The 20,138-nt window shown below is 43.6% G+C and overlaps 1 long non-coding RNA gene across 1 annotated transcript; it reads right to left on the reverse strand.

The window, feature by feature from the left end:
- Window positions 1–383: 383 nt before the first annotated feature.
- On the reverse strand, window positions 384–19,809 carry LOC126299235 (uncharacterized). The gene is made up of 2 exons (XR_007552750.1): window positions 19,593–19,809; window positions 384–945 (listed from the first exon to the last, which is right to left on the reverse strand). It is a non-coding gene; the product is annotated as an uncharacterized LOC126299235 (long non-coding RNA).
- Window positions 19,810–20,138: the final 329 nt, after the last annotated feature.

Below are 20,138 nucleotides of genomic sequence, written 5' to 3' on the forward strand. Positions count from 1 at the left end.
TTTTATTATTACAATTTATACCAGATGATGGAACTTTAAGTGTTCTGAACCCAGTTGTGCACACAATAAAAGATTGTGGATTAAGCAGCTGTCTTGCAGTTTCTTCATTTTTCAAAATAAGCTTTCTTGCCTATTACTACTAGCACCTAGCAGATTTTTAAACCTGAAATATTATTTGTAATATTACAAAATAATTGATTAACGAAGCAAGGTGCATAGGAAAATCCTTCATAGCAAAATTAGCATTCTTCGGCAGTACTAGTCTGTCAGTGGTGTTACAAATGGTTACACTTTATACTTAGGGTCCATACAAACCTAGTTAAATCCACAGAATTAAACAAGGAAAAGCTCAGGGGCTACTGTAATGTGTAAAACAATTCCAGTTCAACATTTTGCTATTTTTTATTTAGTGCATTTTTGCCACAACTGAGTAATACACACACAAAAATTCCATTGCAGTACAGTGTGAAGGTCTTCAAAAAACTAACAATACTGTACTACTGTGTTTATGCATTCACTTTTGCACAGGACTTCAGTGGATACTGATACTTTTAATTATGAAAAGTAGCAATGGCATACTTCAGTTAAAGTTTGTTAGCTTTATATACTAGGATAAAGGTATGAACAGACACAAGGAATGCAAGTCATTTGCTTTCTTTATTAACAACAGTTGAATTTCCATATCACCATAAAAACTTTATGCGTTACTCATTTTTATACGGAAACTTTCCCCAAAGGTCCTATAAACCATTATGTGAGTAAAGAGCAGATCAAGTTCAGTCTTACAGTATGTGTGATCAGAGGCCACACACATAGTCAACACTTCATTGTCAGGTGCTGACTGTCACTGATGATGAAATCCCTTGAAGGTGACTTTTTCAGTACGGATGGAGTCTCTCACATCATCCAAAATCCTCTGTAAAGTCACACCTTCCACAATTTTCCCTGTAACATTTCATTTGTTAGCCAAACTATAAACATATCATTACACAAATACTACTTAACTATGCATGACATTCTACATTTTATATCACTCTGTAAGGGTGAATCCTGGGTGACAGGAAATGACCTGCACTGAGCAGCTGAAATGATACAGAATTGGTGCACAAGGTATGAAGCTTACTGCAGCTCAGCAAGAACCACAAAAATGACTAATTGTAAGTATATTATATAGAAATTATGTCCATAACAAAATTAAATAGTCTTTAAAAGTTTTACTTTAATCTGTGGAAGAGAAAGAGGGAGTACTAATACGTTGGTGTGAGTACAACATGCCACATGAAACTGGAGGATGTACATCGACAAAATACTGCCTACTGAGGTACTCTTAGTGAGAGCAAAGAGTAATACACTTAGTCTGCTCCAAGAGAACGTGGTTTGAAAGAAAAGTATGACACAAGATGGGGACTAAACCATTAGATACTACAGGATAACCAAAATTAAATAGTCCTGAGAGGGCATTTTTTTATTTTTTTATTTATTTATTTATTTATTTATTTATTTATTTTGTAACATTTGACAACATTATACAACAGTGGCAATTTTCAGCATCAACCATTTTCCAGTTCGTTCTGAGCACATTACAGGTTATGTAGTCAGCCAATCACATCATCACATTTTCAATGTGCGAACACACAAACTATAAAAAAATGTTAAGCATGAAAACTGAATAAAGTACTTGTTTCAAGAAATGTACAAAATTTACAGTACCAAGCAAAATGATGCTGTAATATATCTGTAATGCTGAGGAAACTGAAGGCACTGGTTTCCCCGGAAGGCACAGTATTGTAGTCACAGATATAATGTTTCCTTCTGGCAATGTGCTCAATGGATTGTATTCTCAACTAGGTAGTCCACGAAATGTTTGGTCTTCCTGTCATATCATGGAATGGCCCCTCTTAACATCCCACCACATTATTCTCTCCACGTTCTTTGTGTGAACAGAACGCTCTTTTGGTTCTATGAAGTTCAGATTGTGGTTCACTATGAGGTACTGAAAATCTTCAGGACCTAGAGTGTTGTATGAACTGAAGTAGTCACTGACAATCATCATCCCAGTGAATCTTTTCTTTCATTATTCTGATCCACACTTCCCAAGTCCTAAATTCAAAGGGCTCAAGGAAGTAATTTTTTGACCATCACTGATTTGCACCAAACACCTAGTTTCCATGGATTTTATGGCCTTTGTTGTGTTTCCTTTTCCCAAATTTTGCCTCATCTACTTCAACAGGGACTCCTGGGCCCCCTAATAGTTGAAAATTGTTTATTGCCCACTCAATACACACTTTATGACAGAAGGAAGTCCAGTCAGTCACTGAAAGCATACACATGATGATATTTGTGACAAGTCTCACCATCTTCAGACAACATATAGGAACTCACATGCTGCAGAAGTCTTGAGATTTTTCACACCATTCGGGCATGACCAGACCATGTACCATTTCAGGCACTGCACCTGAATGTGCACTCCACATTGACCATGCCACTACTGTTCTGCACCTTCCGTCAGCAACAGCAATGGAAAGAATCCTCATTTGGCAAGAAATTGCTTGGTGCATGGCATCTAGGGAATTCCAATGATCATGGAAGTATACATTATGGTCCACTCTGCTTTCATTAGTCCTTAAGAAATTGCTTCATCCAGAAGGCAGCCACAACACTCCATATTGAAACTGAACCATGACCAGATAGATGGTAATCACCTTCGAATGATCTCAAATTTCATAATACGTCACAGTACTTGATATGGTATGGACAGTGTCGAACATTAACATGCTTAAAAATGGATGCTTTCGTGAAACAGGAAATTAATAATTTAGATTATAATGAATAGTTGCGTCCACCAATTGAAGTTATGCTCTTAGTTTCTTGCCTATCCACGCTATCGGAAATTGCAACATATTCTGGAAAACGGATAATGATTCATGACAAGCAAGGTTATACATTTCACTGCTCTGCCATGAGCTACACAAGATTTTCACCACAATCAGGTGTTTTGATTGCACACTAGGGGGCTTTGCCAATTAACAAACATGTCTTCCAACGAAACATAGACCCCTGCCTATGCCACAGATCAGTCTGTCACTTGCTTCCCAGCCAAATCACACACTTGGGAATCTTGAGATATTCGGAAAATACAGCCGAAAACAGACTAACCACGCTCCTGGAAATCGCAATCACTTCTTCACTCCAGCAATTTAACCTTATATTACTAAACGCTCCTAAAATTTATGACTGTAATTCATACCAATTCAGAGTTCCCATCAACATTTTGAGCAGTAAAATTTGCAGTATATAGTCCATGTAAGACACGACATTTTGTCTTTATTTTCTATGTGACATACCACTGGAGATATTATAATTTTAATTAGTGAATAAACTATAATTTACGACTTTTACTTGGTGATGGACAGGGGACATGCATCTGACATCCTTGAAGTTGATTGTTGCATGGGGGCTGACTGTGATTCGGATCATTATATGGTAAGAGTGAGATACAGACAATGCATAGCAGACTATAGATCCAGAGGGAAGAGAAAAACTCCATGAGGATACAATGTTTCCAAACTGAAAGAGAAGGGAGTATCCAAAAAGTATGAAACAGAACTGCAGAAGAAGTGTGAGGCTAAACAAACCCAAGCTCTGGAAAGCATCAAAGGAAAGTGGACTATGATTAAAGAGGCTCTACAAGAAACTGCAGAAGTAGTTTTGGGTTTAGAAGACAGGGTGAAAAGGGCAGGATGGTATGATGAAGATAGTAAAAGGGCAGTGGAAGAGGGAAATGAGGCAAGGAAGAAAATGATAAACAGGACAACAAGACCTAATACAGAAGAATTCATGAAGAAAAGGAAAGAGGCAGATAGGATTTGCAGAAGAAAGAAATGAGAATTAGAGAGGAGATGGATTACAGATCTAGAAGAAGAGTATAATGATCAAGAAGTAAGAAAATTCTACAAGAGAGTTCAGGAACTGAAGAAAGGCTTCCAACCACATACGGTATTCTGCAGAGATAAAGAAGGAAATTTTGTAGGAGAAGAACAGGTTCTAGGTCAAGGGGCTGAATATTTCAGTGAGCTGCTGAATGTCACTACAGAAAGAGAAGTTCTGGAAGAAAATGAAACAGAGGGTGACCAAGCGTGGCAGAATGTTAGTCAGGTTGGAAGACCTCTACCTATGCCAACAATAGAGGAAGTTAGGAAGGCAATTAAAAGCCTAAGGAATAATAAGGCTCCAGCAGATATGATCAAGGGTGGAGGTGAACATCTAAAAAGATTGGCACACCAGTTGATAGTGGAAATATGGGAAAAGGAACATTGCCATTACATACCTGATTCATACGGAGGACAAAGCAAACTGTGAAAATTATCTTGGTACTGCTTTAGCCAGCATGATGTACAGAACATTAGCTAAAGTCGTTGCTATGAGACTTGCACCAATTACAGAAGAAATAACTCCGACTACCAGTGCAGTTTTCGACGGGGCAGATCAACAACTGACCAAACCTTCATTATAAGGCAAATAACGGAAAAGTGTTACAAATATAATGTGAATGTACACCAGCTTTTTGTAGACTTTAAACAGGCTTATGATAGTGATAAAAGGAAAAAGTTGTATGACACCTTATTGGAGATGGAATTTCCAAGTAAACTTAGACTAGTACAAATAACCCTCACCAGCACAAAATACCAGGTAAAAGTGGGAGGAAAACTGTCTAAAGAATTTGAGGTCAGCCAAGGGTTAAGGCAGGGTGATGTATTATCCAAGCTACTCTTCAGCATAGTGTTGGAGAGAGTGATGCGAAGGATGGAGATTGATAACCGAGGTGGCATTCTGTTTAACCGTATGCACCAAAATCTAGCTTATGCCAATTATGTGTGTTTGCTGTCTAGAAGTTTGAAAGAAATGGAAGAAGACTGAAAAAGGAGGCAGAACAGTTGGGACTTAGAGTAAACTACACAAAAATACAGGATCTCTTTGCTTCCAGGGAAAATGCTGTTGTTAAAGCGAAATATATTAAGTTGAACAGAGGCAATTATGAGAGATGTGAGAAGTTCCAATACCTGGGAGTGCTGGTTATGGAGAATAGCAGAATAAGAGAAGAAATAAAATCTAGGATTGCTGCAGGAAATAGAGCTTACTGGGCCCTGACCAAGACCCTTTAGTCACATAGCCCGAGCAGAAAATCGAAGGTGACTGTCAATCGAACAGTCATAAGACTGATGGTAATGTATGGCTCAGAAACATGGACAATGACTGCAGCAGAAGAACAACTCTTGATTAGTTGGGAGACGAAATTATTAAGAAAGACTGTTGGAGCCGTGTATGAGGTGGTTAGTGACTGAAATTAAGTGTAACTGATTGAGATGGCTGGGCCATGTGAGCGAATGTTGGAGGATAGAGCTGTCAAAAAGGTTTACACAGGAAACCCAGGTGGCAAAAGGAGCAAAGGAAGACCCTGGAAATGATGCCTGGAGGATGTGGAAAATGATCTGAGAAAGATTGGAGTCAGGAGATAGAGGAAACGAGCAGAAAATCATCCAGACTGGGCTGTGATCATCAGAAAGCCCAAGGCCCTACATGGGCTGTAGCACCAAGGTGGTGGTTTGTGGGGGTTAAAGGGAGCAGACTGCTACAGTCATCGGTCCCTTTTTCCAAATACTAAAAACACCCACAGAGAATAAAGACGATCAACAGACGATAAGACAGACAACACAGAACAAGAGAAACGTAGACAAAGACCAGACAAGACGAACTAAAATCACACAGAGTGTGACGGTGGTTGGCCGACCATACAAACAAAAAGGGAAAAGCCAACCACCGAGAAACACATGAAAAAAAATCAGACAAATCGTAGGCCATAGGCCAGAAGCAACACAAAAACTCACACACTTACATTAAGCGATAAAATCCCCCTGCCTGAATAAAATGCAGAACTATGTCTGCTATGGAAGAGTCGTCAGATAAAAGCGCAGAGAGCGTATCAGGCAGCGCAAAAGACTGCCTGAGCACAGTTAAAAGGGCGCACTCCAACAGAATATGGACCACCCTCAAGGACGCCCCACAACGACAAAGAGGGGGACCCTCACGACATAGTAAATAATTGTGCGTGAGTCGGGTGTGGCCAATGCGGAGCCGACAAAGGACGATTGATTCCCTGCGGTTGGCTCATATGGATAACCGCCACACAGTAGTCGTCTCCTTGATATGGCGGAGTTTGTTTGGCACGGGCAGGTTGCGCCAATCAGTGCCCCATAAATCGAAAACTTTGCGGCGTAATAGTGCCCGCAAATCAGTCGCCGGGAAGCCAATCTCCAGAGATGGTGCACTAGTGGCCTCTTTCGCCAGGCAGTCAACAGTTTCATTTCCGGGTATCCCAACATGGCCCGGGGTCCAAACAAAGACCACAGATCTGCCGCAACAGGCAAGAGTATGCAGGGACTCCTGGATAGCCATCACCAGACGAGAACGAGGGAAACACTGCTCGAGAGCTTATAAACCACTCAGGGAATCGCTGCAGATAACAAAGGACTCACCTGAGCAGGAGCGGATATACTCTAGGGCGCGAAAGATGGTGACCAGCTCAGCAGTGTAAACACTGCAGCCAGCCGGCAACTAACGTTGTTCAGAATGGTCCCCTAGAGTTAGTGCATAACTGACACGACCAGCAACCATCGAACCATCAGTATAGACAACGCCAGAACCCTGATACATGGCCAGGATGGAATAAAAGTGGCGTCGGAAGGCCACCGGAGGGACTGAGTCCTTCGGCCCCTGTGCCAAGTCGAGCCGAAGGCAAGGGCGAGGCACACACCATGGGGGTGTACGCAGAGGGGCCCGGAAAGGAGGGGATACAGGGAAACACCCAAACCTGTAGGGAAGCTGTTTGACGCGTACGGCGATCGGACAACCCGACCTGGGCCGATGTTCTGGCAGATGGAAGACGGACTGCGGGAACAGGACACGATAATTTGGATGCCCGGGCAAGCTAAAAACATGGGCAGCATAAGCAGCCAGTAATTGTTGGCGTCATATCCGCAGTGGAGGGACACCAGCCTCCACAAGTATGCTGTCCACAGGGCTGGTCTGGAAGGCACCAGTGGCAAGGCGTATCCCGCTGTGGAGGATTAGGTCCAGCACCCGCAACGCAGATGGGGATGCTGAGCCATAAGCCAGACTCCCATAGTCCAAGCGGGACTGGATTAACGCCTGGTAAAGCTGTAGGAGAGTAGATCGGTCGGCGTCCCCCCTGGTGTGGCTCAGGCATCACAGAGCATTTACATGCCGCCAACACGCCTGTTTAAGCTGTCGAATATGAGGTAGCCAAGTCACCGGGCATCAAAAACCACCCCCAAAAACCTATGTTACTCCACCGCTGTAAGAAGCTCGCCGTCGAGATAAAGCCGCGGCTCCTGGTGAACAGTGCATCGCCGGCAGAAATGCATAACGCAGGTCTTGACTGCCGAAAACTGAAAACCGTGCGCTACAGCCCACGACTGGGCCTTGCAGATTGCGCCCTGTAGCTGACGTTCAGCAGCTGCAATGCCAATAGAGCTGTAGTAAAGGCAGAAGTCGTCAGCATACAGGGAAGCGGAGACAGAATTTCCCACGGCCGCAGCGAGCCCGTTAATGGCTATTAAAAACAGACACACACTTAGAACAGAACCCTGTGGCACACCGTTCTCCTGGACTTGGGAGGAACTATATGAGGCCGCGACGTGCACGTGGAAGGTACGATACGACAGAAAATTGCGGATATAGATCAGCAGAGGGCCCCGAAGGCCCCATCCATAAAGTGTAGAAAGGATGTGATGACGCCATGTCGTATCATACGCCCTCCGCATGTCGAAAAAGACAGCGACCAGATGCTGATGGCAGGCAAAGGCAGTACGGATGGCCGACTCCAGGCTCACCAGATTGTCGGCGGCGGAGCGGCCTTTACGGAACCCACCCTGAGACGGAGCCAGAAGGCCCCGAGACTCCAGTACCCAATTCAAGCGCCGGCTCACCATCCGTTCAAGCAACTTGCAAAGAACGTTGGTGAGGCTAATGGGACAGTAGCTGTCCACCTCCAAAGGGTTCTTCCCCGGTTTCAGAATAGGGACAACAAGACTTTCCCGCCATTGCGATGGAAACTCACCCTCGACCCAAATGTGGTTGTAAAGGTCGAGGAGGCGTCGCTGGCAGTCCACTGAAAGGTGTTTCAGCATCTGAGAGTGGATGCTATCTGGGCCAGGAGCGGTATCAGGACAAGCGGCGAGGGCACTGCGGAATTCCCACTCACTGAATGGAACATTGTACAATTCAGGATGGTGGGTGCAAAAAGAAAGACTCCGACGTTCTATCCGCTCTTTAATGGAACGGAAGCCCAAGGGGTAGTTGGCAGAAGTGGAATTCAGAGCAAAGTGCTCTGCCAAGCAGTTTGCAATGACGTCGGAGTCAGTACAAACTGCTCCATTCAGTGAGAGCGCAGGGACGCTGACAGGGGTCCGATAGCCATAGAGGCGGCGAATCTTGGTCCAGACCTGTGATGGAGTGACATGGAGGCCAATGGTGGACACATAGCGCTCCCAGCACTCCTTCTTGCATTGGAGGATAATGCGGTGGGCTCGCGCACGCAGCCGTTTGAAGGTGATAAGGTGTTCGATTGAGGGATGTCGCTTGTAACGCTGGAGCGCCCGCCGGCGAGCTTTAATCGCTTCAGCGATCTCAGGCGACCACCAAGGCACAGTCCGCCGCCGAGGGGACCCAGAAGAACGGGGAATGGCAGATTTGGCGGCAGTAACGATGCCAGTGGTGACCGATTGAACCACTGCATCAATGTCACCATTAGAGAGGCTCAATAGCAGCAGTGGAGGAGAACAAGTCCCAGTCAGCCTTATTCAGAGCCCATCTGCTAGGGCGCCCAGAAGACTGACACTGTGGTAGTGACAGAAAGATCAGAAAGTGGTCACTACCACACAGGTCGTCATGCACTCTCCATTGGACAGAGGCTAGGGCTACAGATGGAAAGGTCAATGGTGGAGTATGTGCTATGTGCCATGCGCCACACTGAAGTGTGTGAAGGCACCATCATTTAATATCGAGAGATTGAGCTGCACCAATAAACGCTCACCGATGGTGCCTCAACCTGTTGCCACCAACCCATCCCACAGATGGTTATGGGCGTTAAAGTCGCCCAGTAACAAGAAAGGTGGCGGCAATTGGGCTATCAGAGCAGCCAGGACATGCTGCGCTACATCACCATCTGGTGGAAGGTAAAGACTGCAGACGGTAACAGCCTGTGGCATCCACACCCAAACACGACAGCCTCTAAAGGTGTTTGGAGAGGTACAGACTCACTGTGAAGAGAGTTCAGGACATATATGCAGACGCCACCAGACACCCTTTCATAAGCTGCCCGGTTCTTATAATAACCCTGGTAGCCACGGAGAGCGGAAGTTCGCATTGCCGGAAACCAAGTTTCCTGCAGACCAATGCAGAGGAAAGGGTGAAGGCTGATAAGTTGGCGGAGCTCAGCTAGATCGTGGAAGAAACCGCTGCAGTTCCACTGGAGGATGGTGTTGTCCATGGCTGAGAAAGGCGTGATGGGACTGGGAAGGGAGATTACGCCGCTGGGTCACCTGCTGCCTCCGATTTAGCACCTGTGATAGTACTTTCCATGGCATCTGATGGATCGGCGAGATTGAGGTCCTCAGCGGACACCAGAATCTCCACCACATCCTCAGATGCAGAGCTGGAAGGTTGCGGTGGGATGGCTGCCACCGCGAGTTCCTTGGGCTGAGAGCTCTTCTTGGGTTTCTCACGCCGTTCCTTGGGTCGCACCGGCTGGGAGGGCTTCACCGATTCAGTCTCCGGGACGGAGGAGGATTGTGAAGCCCTACGACCAGCCGACTGGGGGCACTTACGCAACTGTCGGTCGTCAGGCTTCTCGCTGGCGGAAACCTGGGGAGGGAGGGACCCAAGGGAGGACCCCTTGAGAGCATGAGAAGCCGAAGAAGTTGGACACTTCTCCGGCTTAGAAGTGGGGATGGACGTCCCCGATGGGTGGGATGGTGTTGCTCCTGAGGTAGGTGGCGCAGGAGCAACCCAGTGTGTAGAGCCCCCCACTGGCGAGGGGGCAGGAGGAGTTGTACTACTCGTCGATCCGGCCACAATTGGAGAAACAGACGGGGCTAGCACAGGTGTTGTAGCAGTAGCGTAGGAAGATGTCATTCTCACAGGATGGAGTCTGTCGTATTTCCTTTTGGCCTCAGTATAGGTTAGTCTGTCCAGGGTCTTGTATTCCATGATTTTACGCTCTTTCTGGAAAATTCGGCAGTCTGGCGAGTAAGGTGAATGGTGCTCCCCGCAGTTGACACAGATGGGCGGCGGGGCATATGGAGTATTGGGATGTGATGGGCGTCCGCAATCTCGACATGTGAGGCTGGAAGTGCAGCGAGAAGACATATGGCCAAACTTCCAGCACTTAAAGCACCGCATCGGGGGAGGGATATAGGGCTTAACGTCACATCAGTAGACCATCACCTTGACATTTTCCGGTAATGTATCCCCTTCGAAGGCTAAGATGAAGGCACCGGTAGTAATCTGATTTTCCTTCGGACCCCGATGAACGCGCCGGACGAAATGTACACTTCGGCGCTCTAAATTGGCGCGCAGCTCTTCATCAGACGGCAAAAGAAGATCCCTATGGTAAATAACTCCCTGGACCATATTTAAACTCTTATGGAGTGTGATCGTAACAGCAACATCCCCCAACTTGTCACAAGCGAGTAACCGTCGTGACTGGGCAGAGGATGCCGTTTGTATCAGGACTGACCCAGAGCGCATATTTGACAAGCCCTCCACCTCCTCAAACTTGTCCTCTAAATGCTTGACGAAGAACTGAGGCTTTGTGGAGAGAAAAGACTCCCCATCAGCCCTCGTACAAACTAAGAAGCGGGGCGAATAACTGCTACTGCCATCCTGAGACTTACGTTCCTCCCACGGTGTGGACAGGGAGGGGAACGTTTTCGGATCGTACTTCTGAGCTTTAAACTGAGCCCGAGAACGCTTAGAGACTGCTGGCGGCTGGCCACCAGTGAGAGACGATGTACCACGCTTCATTGCGGGTCATCTGCCCTGATGCCACCTACTCCGACCAAGGGCCCTCCCCACGGGCGCCACCCAGCCACAGCAAGAGCCACCTGGCAGGATGGCCGTTGCCGGGAGTCCCGATATCCCAGGAGGATAGGCATCTACTACTTGGCATACGTGGGGAGTTAACGGCGCAGGCATCAGTAGAGCGATCCCTGTGTTGTCAGGGTACATGGAGGCCCCACCACAATGGACCGGCTACCATGCTGGATGTTAGGTAACATATGGTCCATGGTCGGCGTCGGTGCAGAAAGAGGCACTGCACAGTGCAAGGTGTAATCTGCACGCAGAAACAGTCATCCCCAAGAGATGGAGAGTGGACAGGACTGCAAGTCAACGGTGTATAAGCTGGCGAAAGGTCTGATCACAAGGTGGACACAATGCACCAAGTAAGGCGCCCTTCCCCAATCGGCTCGCTCTTCAGACAATTTTGAGAGATGGGAGGTCAAACCCAACAGGGGACCATCATATAAGGCCGAAAAGTTTGAGACTCCTTTTAGTCACCTCTAACGACAGGCAGGAATACCGCGGGCCTATTCTAACCCCCGAACCCGCAGGGGGGGGCTGTAGCACCAAGGAGTAAGTATCACGCCAGTATTTTGAGGCTTTCATATTTATACTTGCTTATTGTGCAAATATGCAGTTTCAATGCTGCAGTGCATCAAAGATCTATCCAAGCCACTTCTTTTTCTTTCTCAGTTTGTTGTGCTATGGTGCCATGAAGTCTGACACCCATATATAAAAATTTAACCATTACAGCTACCCTTACCACACCATGTTACGCCAGGCAACAGTGCTTTACAAACATTGTACTAGCCATCCACTATGCAGTATTGAAGAGGAAGGGCACTAAGTACCAAAATGACCACAGCTTTCTTCGCAAATTATATTTTAACCACACTTAAAAACATTCTTGTATGAATCTTATAAGTAACTACAGTTAAAGTTGTAGCTTTGGACATTCAGAAATGTCAGTGTGGACAGGAAAGTGTTTCTAAAAGCAAATATTAGAGCCCTACTAAATTTAGAATACAATAAGTATGTTGCTGTTTGTGGCTAACAAGAATAAATATTATGCTATAATCTTGAATTTAAAACTCTGTTTAGGCAATTTAATTTTAGTTGTACTAACTGGAAATCTACAAGACAGACTGCTTGTGTTGATGCTATATTTACAAAAGTTAACAGAGAGTTAATGTGTTCTGATGTAGATGTTTTTGCTTTCCCAGATTCTGATTCAGTTAGGGTAGAAATAAGTAAACTTAACGTGAAGTATAAATTACTCAAAGAGCTTAAAGTCGACATTAGAAGACCAATAACACAGGAAAATATTTCTAATTTTATTGTTTCACTTGAGAATTATGAATGGAAAGATTTGTTCAACAATAATAGTCACCGTTCTGCTAATATAATCTTTGATAGGTTTTTTCAAGCTTTCTTAAATATTTTGAGACCAACTTTTCTCAGTATAACACAAATAAGCATAGGCCTAAGGACACCTGGTACATGACATTTAAGAGTTCAAAACGATTATAAACATGCAGTCAATGAGGCTAAGAAACAACATAACTTCTTTAGCATAGAGTCATCCAAAAATAAATGCAAGAAATCACAGAGTGCAATAATCCCAGTACCCAAAATCAAACAAAAAAGAGGCTGTAGCTGTATGACCTGCTGAATTTAATAACTTTTGTGTACAGTCAACGAAATTTGTGAAAGCACTGTTAGGCCTCATGAAACAGTATCTGATATTAGAAAATTGCATAGTGTAAGCCATGCATTAAAAGACAATTTTTTTTTTCTGAGAGGCAACACCAGGAGTTGTTTTAACTATGGTAAATAATTTTAGGCCTTTTGGTGTGTGTGTGTGTGTGTGTGTGTGTGTGTGTGTGTGTGTGTGTGCACGCGCATATATATATATATATATATATATATATATATATATAAGGTGTTAAATTTTTTTTATCAAGAGTTGTGCCCATTTGTAGGAAGGGGACAGAAATTGCTCCTCTAGTTGTCACCCAGTATCTCTGACATCAGTTTTATCAAAAGTTTTAGAATCTGTTATCTATTACCAGTTATGTGATAATGATATTCTCTCCACACCACAGTTTAGCTTTAGGAAGGGCAAACCTACTGTTCATGCTATTGACTCTTTCATTAAAAAGGTGCTTAGGGAATTGAACCCGGGCCCTGAGTATTGACATTCTGTTGGCTGACCATTCAGCTACTGGGGGGCGGACTGTATGTTGATGATAGCACATTTTTCAATACCAGTTGACACTTTAATACCCTTCAAACTACAGCTAAATACACCCTATCACAAACATCAATCTGGTTTCGAGCTAATGGATTCCTCTGATCACGGGGTCCCTGGTTCGATTCCCTGCAGGGTCAGAGATTTTCATCTGCCTCGAGATGACTGGGTATTTGTATTGTCATCATCATTTCCTTATCATTCATGAAAGTGGCAAGACTGGACTGAGCAAAGGTTGGGAATTTGTATGGGTGCTGATAACCACGCAGTTGAGTGATCCACAAACCAATCATCATCATCTAATGGATTCCTACTCAGTGAGAGTAAAACTCGGAGTTATTTAGTTTAACAGATTTGCCAGTAGTAAATTGTTGCCTATGGGGGGTGTACAAACTGCCTGTTGGTTTCTGTCTCAAGTTCTGCAGCCAATGTTCATCTAATGATTTTAAAACATTTCGCCAGTATGAGCGGTTGTCAAAGTTTAACCCCCCATTTTTGGTGGTGGACTGGAACAGAGTTCATGACCGAAGGCTATACGTACCTGGCGTGTCAACATCCAAGGGCTTCTCCGAGCCATTTCTGGTGAGGTTCTCCTCTTGCTACTTGCAACGGTCATTCACTGCAGAGCTGGAAGCCAGGATCCATTTACCTTGGGCTCTCTTCTTTCTTGTTGAAGCTATTCACATGTTTGTGTATTTCTATAGCTTCTCTGAACAAGCAGGTGTGATAGTTCTTCTCTACAGCCAGAACTTCCATATTGGTGAATTTTACTATGTGGTCGGTCTCACACAGCGCGTGCTCTGCCACAACCGATTTCTCAACCTGTTGTATCACTTACATTCTGTGATCCTAGTGTTGCCTGATCATCCAATCATTCCAATATAAACTTTTCTGCATTAGCATGGTGTGTGGTATATTCCCGAAATTGTAAGTGGGTCCCTTTTATTGTTTGCCCATCTGAGGCCTTCTTTGTTGGTTTGTAAATAATCTTTACGCCGTGTCTGCACAATATACGGCTGATTCTGTTGGTCACTCTGGGAACGTATGGCAGAAAGGCTGTACTCGACATTTCTTTTTCTGATGTGTCACTTCACCGAGTGTTTGACTCTGTTATATTTCTGATACAACTTGTGGAGTACCCATTGCTCTTCTTAATACTTTCCATGTGTTGCATCTGGCATCTGAGTTGCTGCGGCTCATGTATTCATCTTGCTTGCATTACAAGCATATTAATCATGCAGCTTTTCTGGCTCAGGTGGTGATTTGATAGTTTGTGCAGGTATTGGTCCGTGTCCATGCTATGTCCCAAGTTCTCAGCACTCATGTGGTAAACCATGTGATCAGCACATCAGGAAATGGTAGTTTTTTGTCCTCTTCTACTTCCATGACAATTTTTATGTTGGCATGGAGTACGTTCAGCTGTCTTAGGAAGTCACCGAGCTGTTCCTCTCCATGGCTCCACACAATGAAGGTATCATCAACATATCGGTACTACAGCTTAGGTTTAGAAGGTACCAAGTCCAGTGCCTGTGCTTCAAAATGTTCCACAAAGAAGCTGGCCACCACTGAACTAAGAGGACTACCCATGCCAACATCTTCCAGCTGTTCGCAGAAGTTGCCATTCCATATGAAATACCTCTTGGTGAGACTTGCATGAAAGAGCTTTGTGATGTCTTGCGGGGTAAATGGAACCCATGTGCTCCAGAGTCACTGAGTGTCACTTTCATAAACAAACAACATCAAAGCTGATCAGGATGTCATTTGGTGCAAGATTTAGCTTCTTCAGCTTCTCAATGAAATGTCCTGAGTCCGTTATGTCTGTGTCAGTCTTCCCCACATGTGGCTGGAGCCTGGAGCAGAGAGGCAAAGTGTTTTGCCAGTTTATACATTAGAGTTAGTGGAACATTATTCATATGGACCTATGGTAATCCATACAGCTGAGGTGGCAGGGCTTCTGTGCTGTGCTGGTTCCTCTGCATCTACATGCGTATAAACTGGCAAAACACTTGGCCTCTCTGCTCCAGCCACATGTGGGGAAGACTGACACATCCATAAAGAACTCAGGACATTTCATTGAGAAGTTGAAGACACAAACTTGCGCCAAACGACATCCTGGTAAGCTTTGATGTTTCTTTGTTTATGAAAGTGCCCCTTATACGCGGGCCGCTGAAAGATGTCACTCAAGGTCATTCCCCAAGTGCCATAAAGTTGGCAACGTAGCTGAAAAGTGAGGAACGTGAGGCACTGCATCTTCTAAACCAATAACAGGACAAAAAAATGTCAGTTCCGACGTTAACGCTACCATGTTGCTGGCTTCCATGTAAATATTGTTTGTTAGTGCGCAACCACCTGCTTTAGTGTTGTGTTGTGTCATGTTGTGTTACCGCCTCGACCACAGTTTCTGTTTATGAAACAATGTCACCAAAACGATGTCGTTCACCAAGCAATAATCTGTTGCACTGTGGAGTGCCATTAAAAAGTCAGGCTTGGGAATTGCTACGGAGGAGACAAGTTTTACGAGCAAGAAAAACAATTTGTTTCTGTTCATGAGCAAGCGTCAATTTCAGCTGATTAAGTTTTAGGGCGTACCTCGAAAACTCTAGGACTCGGCCAAAGAACAGTTATAATGAAAGGGGTGCTACTTCACAACTTGCAAGACTCTGAAGCAATCAGTGTGGCAGAAAGTCCCTGTGGGGAAAAACAGTGTGTTTTCAAGTACCCCTGGAAAGAAAAAAAGCAGCGTCGTCCTCTTAAAGATATTGATTCTTTCCAACCCGATGCAATTCATCGGCACATATATGGATATTATAGAAGGAAAGAATACCCCACAATAGCGAAGTTGCTAATTTCTTTAAAAGAAAGTGAACTTTTCTCATAGGGGAAAAGTTACTTACGATGGTGTTAAAAAGTATGAGCTTCCGTTTTAAAAAGTTGGATGGACGAAAACTGTTACTCAATAAAGCTCATGTTGTTGCAGGTTAGAAGAAACACGGGTCAATGCTGGAGAATCAGTTGAGAAATGCTGAATAGATGATATTCCAAATAGCAACTGAAATCAGCCAACAAGAAGGGGACCCAGATTAATTGTGGCCCATGCAGGATCTTCCAACAGCATTGTGCCTGTAGGACTTTTAGTTTTTCGATCAAGAAAAACCAATGACTATCATGAGGATGTGGACCACCAACGGTTTTGGCAGTGGTTTAAAAATTTGTTGCTCCAGTTCAGCATTCCGACAGTATTTGTTATGCACAATGCGCCGTACCATTCTGCGATATTAGATAAAACTCCCACCACTAGTGACTGTAAAGAAACTATAGTGCAGTGGTTGCAGGCGAGAGACATTGCTGCGGACATAAGCACGACAAAGCTATTGCTATATTCGCTCGTGAAGCAAAATAAGCCTGTGACACCTAAATATGTTGTGGATGAAACTGCAAGCAAACAGGGTTACTTGGTAATTAGGCTACGCCTTTATCACTGTCATTTTAATCCAATTGAATTGGTCTGGAGTGAAGTCAAGGCATACATTAGAAGTAAAAAGACTTTTACCATAACAGTAGTGGAAAGGCTGCTACATGAAGATCTTGCTACTGTAGACACTACCTTATGGAGGAAGAAAGTAGACCATGTTGCTAAACTCATACGACTTTTTACATGCAGCTATTAAGGTAACAATTCAGAATGACTTTTCATAGATATTGTCAGTAACTTCGGGTGTTATTACTTCCCAGCTTCATATACTATCAAAAGCTTAGTCTCCATCGACGTTCTCTCCATTGTTAGAAAAACGTACTTTGCTGTACTTACATATAAACGTCGATTCTAGCTTACATTTACAAAATGTACTTCAGAGTTGTTGTCAGCTATTGCAACCTCACAATCGCAGTATAGCCAAATACACGCGAGCTGCCAAGTGATATCGGTTCTATTTTTCCCACAAGACACCACAAAGCTCTTCGATTCATGTCTCACCATGAGCCATTTCACATAAAATGGCAGCTTCTATGAACAGCTGAAAGGCTTCTTCATGGAAGATTTTGAAGCACACACACAGGAATTGGTATCTTGTAAAACTAAGCTGTGGTACAGATACTTTGATGATACCTTCGTTGTGTGGAGCCATGGTGAGGAACAGCTCGGTGACTTCCTAGGCCACTTGAACAGCTTCCATGCCAACAGAAAATTTACCATAGAAGCAGAAATGGACAAAAACCTACCATTTCTAGATGTACTGGTCACAAGCGATTGTGAAAACCTGGGACACATTGAGTATCAAAAACTGACACACATGGACCGATACATGCACAAACCATCAAATCGCCACCTGAGCCAGAAATAAGGCATGATTAATAAGCTCGTAACACGAACAAGACAAATACGTAAGCCGCAGCACCTCAGACATAAAATACATCACCTGGTTCGCATGGGTACGCCACAAGTTGTATCAGAAGTGTAACAGAGTCAAACACTCAGTGAAGTGACACCACATAAAAAGAAACATCGAGAACGACCTTTCTGCCATACATTTCCAGAGTGATGGACAGAATCGGCCGTATATGGCGTAAAGACTATTTACAAACCAACAAAGAGGGTCAAAGAGTGTTCAGATCAGCAAACTATAAAAGGGATCCCACTTGCAATGTCGGGAATATACTGCATACCATGCACATGCAGTAAAGTTTATGTTGGAATGCCTGTATAATCAATCAACACCAGGATCACAGAATGTAAGCAACATATCAGGTGGGACACGTAGAGAAATTGGCCGCAGCAGAGCACGCACTATGTGAAACCAACCATGTATTAAAATTCGCCGATACAGATGTTCTGGCTGCAGAAAAAAAAAAGATATAGAAATATGCAAATAGGAGAATAGCCTCAACAAGAAAGCATTAAGGTAAGTGGATTTTGGCTTCCCATGCTGCAGCAAACGACTGTTGCAGATAGCAAGGAAAGAACCGCACTGGAAATGACCACAGAGAAGCCCTTCGATGCTGACGCACCAGGTACATATAGCTGCAGCAGCAAACTCGGCTCCAGTCCACCACTGACAATGGAGGGTGAAACTCTGATAATGCCAGCCACTCATGCTGGTGAAAACGTCAGAAAAATCATCAGGCAAACATTGGCCAAATAACCCAAGACATAGGCCTACAGGTAGTTTGTCAACTAGTGGTCACGAAAGCCTTCACAATTCTGTGGTGGTTTACGTGTTAAGAAATTTAAAAAATCATGTACCTGTAGCATAAGTAAGATCATACTGTTTTGCTTTTTTTCACAGTATTATGTCATATGGGCTTTTATTTCAGAGCAAAAGCACCCCTGTTCAGGATATTCCGGTACTTCAAAAGAAAGTTATTAGGATTATTACAAACTCTGGAAAACTTGCCCACTGCAGACCATTGTTTACTGACCTAAAAAATTAACTATAATAAACTTGCACATTTGCAAAGTTCTTATGTATACAAAGAATAGCTTATCAGAATATCAACTTCGACAGGATTTGCACTCTCATGACACTAGAAATTGTAGACATGCCTTACTGTAGATTATCTAAATTATTGAACAGCTATGAATTGATGTGTATGACAATGTTCAACAAACTGCCTGTTGAATGGGTAGCAGCTCCATTCGACTTATTTAAGCAGACTGTACAATTGATTATCGATTAATCCTTTCTTAATCAATTCATAATTTTTTATGAATCTGAAAATGCGACAGCACAGTAATAATAATTTGGAGTGTAACACAATATCTTTAACACTGTCAATACGAGATGCTTTGTTCAAATTGTTTTGGCCTAAATATTATAGTTTATTTGAAATTTGTTATAATTTATTGTAGTTTTCGCTTTTATAAACAAATCTTTTTTGTATATGTACTGTATATTTATAGGTATACGTTTGTGGCTTGGCGTAGCAGTTGAACGACAACAAAATTTTAATCATTTCACGGATAAGGATATTTGCGACTTCAAAATAGAATCGAAGCAAATTCGTCAGTTACTAGGCCGTTAATACAAAGCAAAATCTTTATACATGCACTGAAATACACTCCGTTTAAAACTGTCAAAACAACAAAGAATAAAACTCGACAAACGGACTAAGAAACTTACTACTGTCCTTAACCAATTGACGGGATACATAAAACTGCCTAAAGAATGTGTGCATAATAAATTATTGATTACATGAAGGTATTTACCGTCTGGAGACTGGAATAAAACACTTCTTTATAGGTTGTAACAACGTGCTCGTCTTGCACCTGTGATCTTTGATTTTTTCACATTTCGCTGTACTTTATGCACAGTCCACAAGCGTGAGTACAATCTCTCTCCATAAACTCATTATCGTACACGCCACATGCGATCAATGCCATTAACAAATCACAAGTGGCTGTTGCAGTGTCGCGTCGCCATACTTCAATGACGTCACTTGCAGAGTAGCCCGTGGCCAAACAAGTTACGGCCTGCCGTCAACAGATGGCATTAGAGTGCGGACTGGAATACCGTTGTGCCAAAAATTAAATTTAGAAGCACAGAGGAAAAGAGTAGGTACAATATTTGACAAATTCTATTCCAAAAAAACTATTGTTTTAATCATTAGTACTTTTATACTTATAATTTTACTTTACGAATAGATATAGAATTTATACTTACTACGACAACGTAACAGGTTTTCAATAAGGGCATGCAAGCAGCGGACGTGTGTCATGGGTAGGGGTGGGTTATAAGAACGACTGTAGATATTA

This window comes from Schistocerca gregaria, chromosome X, assembly GCF_023897955.1.
Source record: "Schistocerca gregaria isolate iqSchGreg1 chromosome X, iqSchGreg1.2, whole genome shotgun sequence".
In the NCBI taxonomy this organism is placed as follows: domain Eukaryota; kingdom Metazoa; phylum Arthropoda; class Insecta; order Orthoptera; family Acrididae; genus Schistocerca; species Schistocerca gregaria.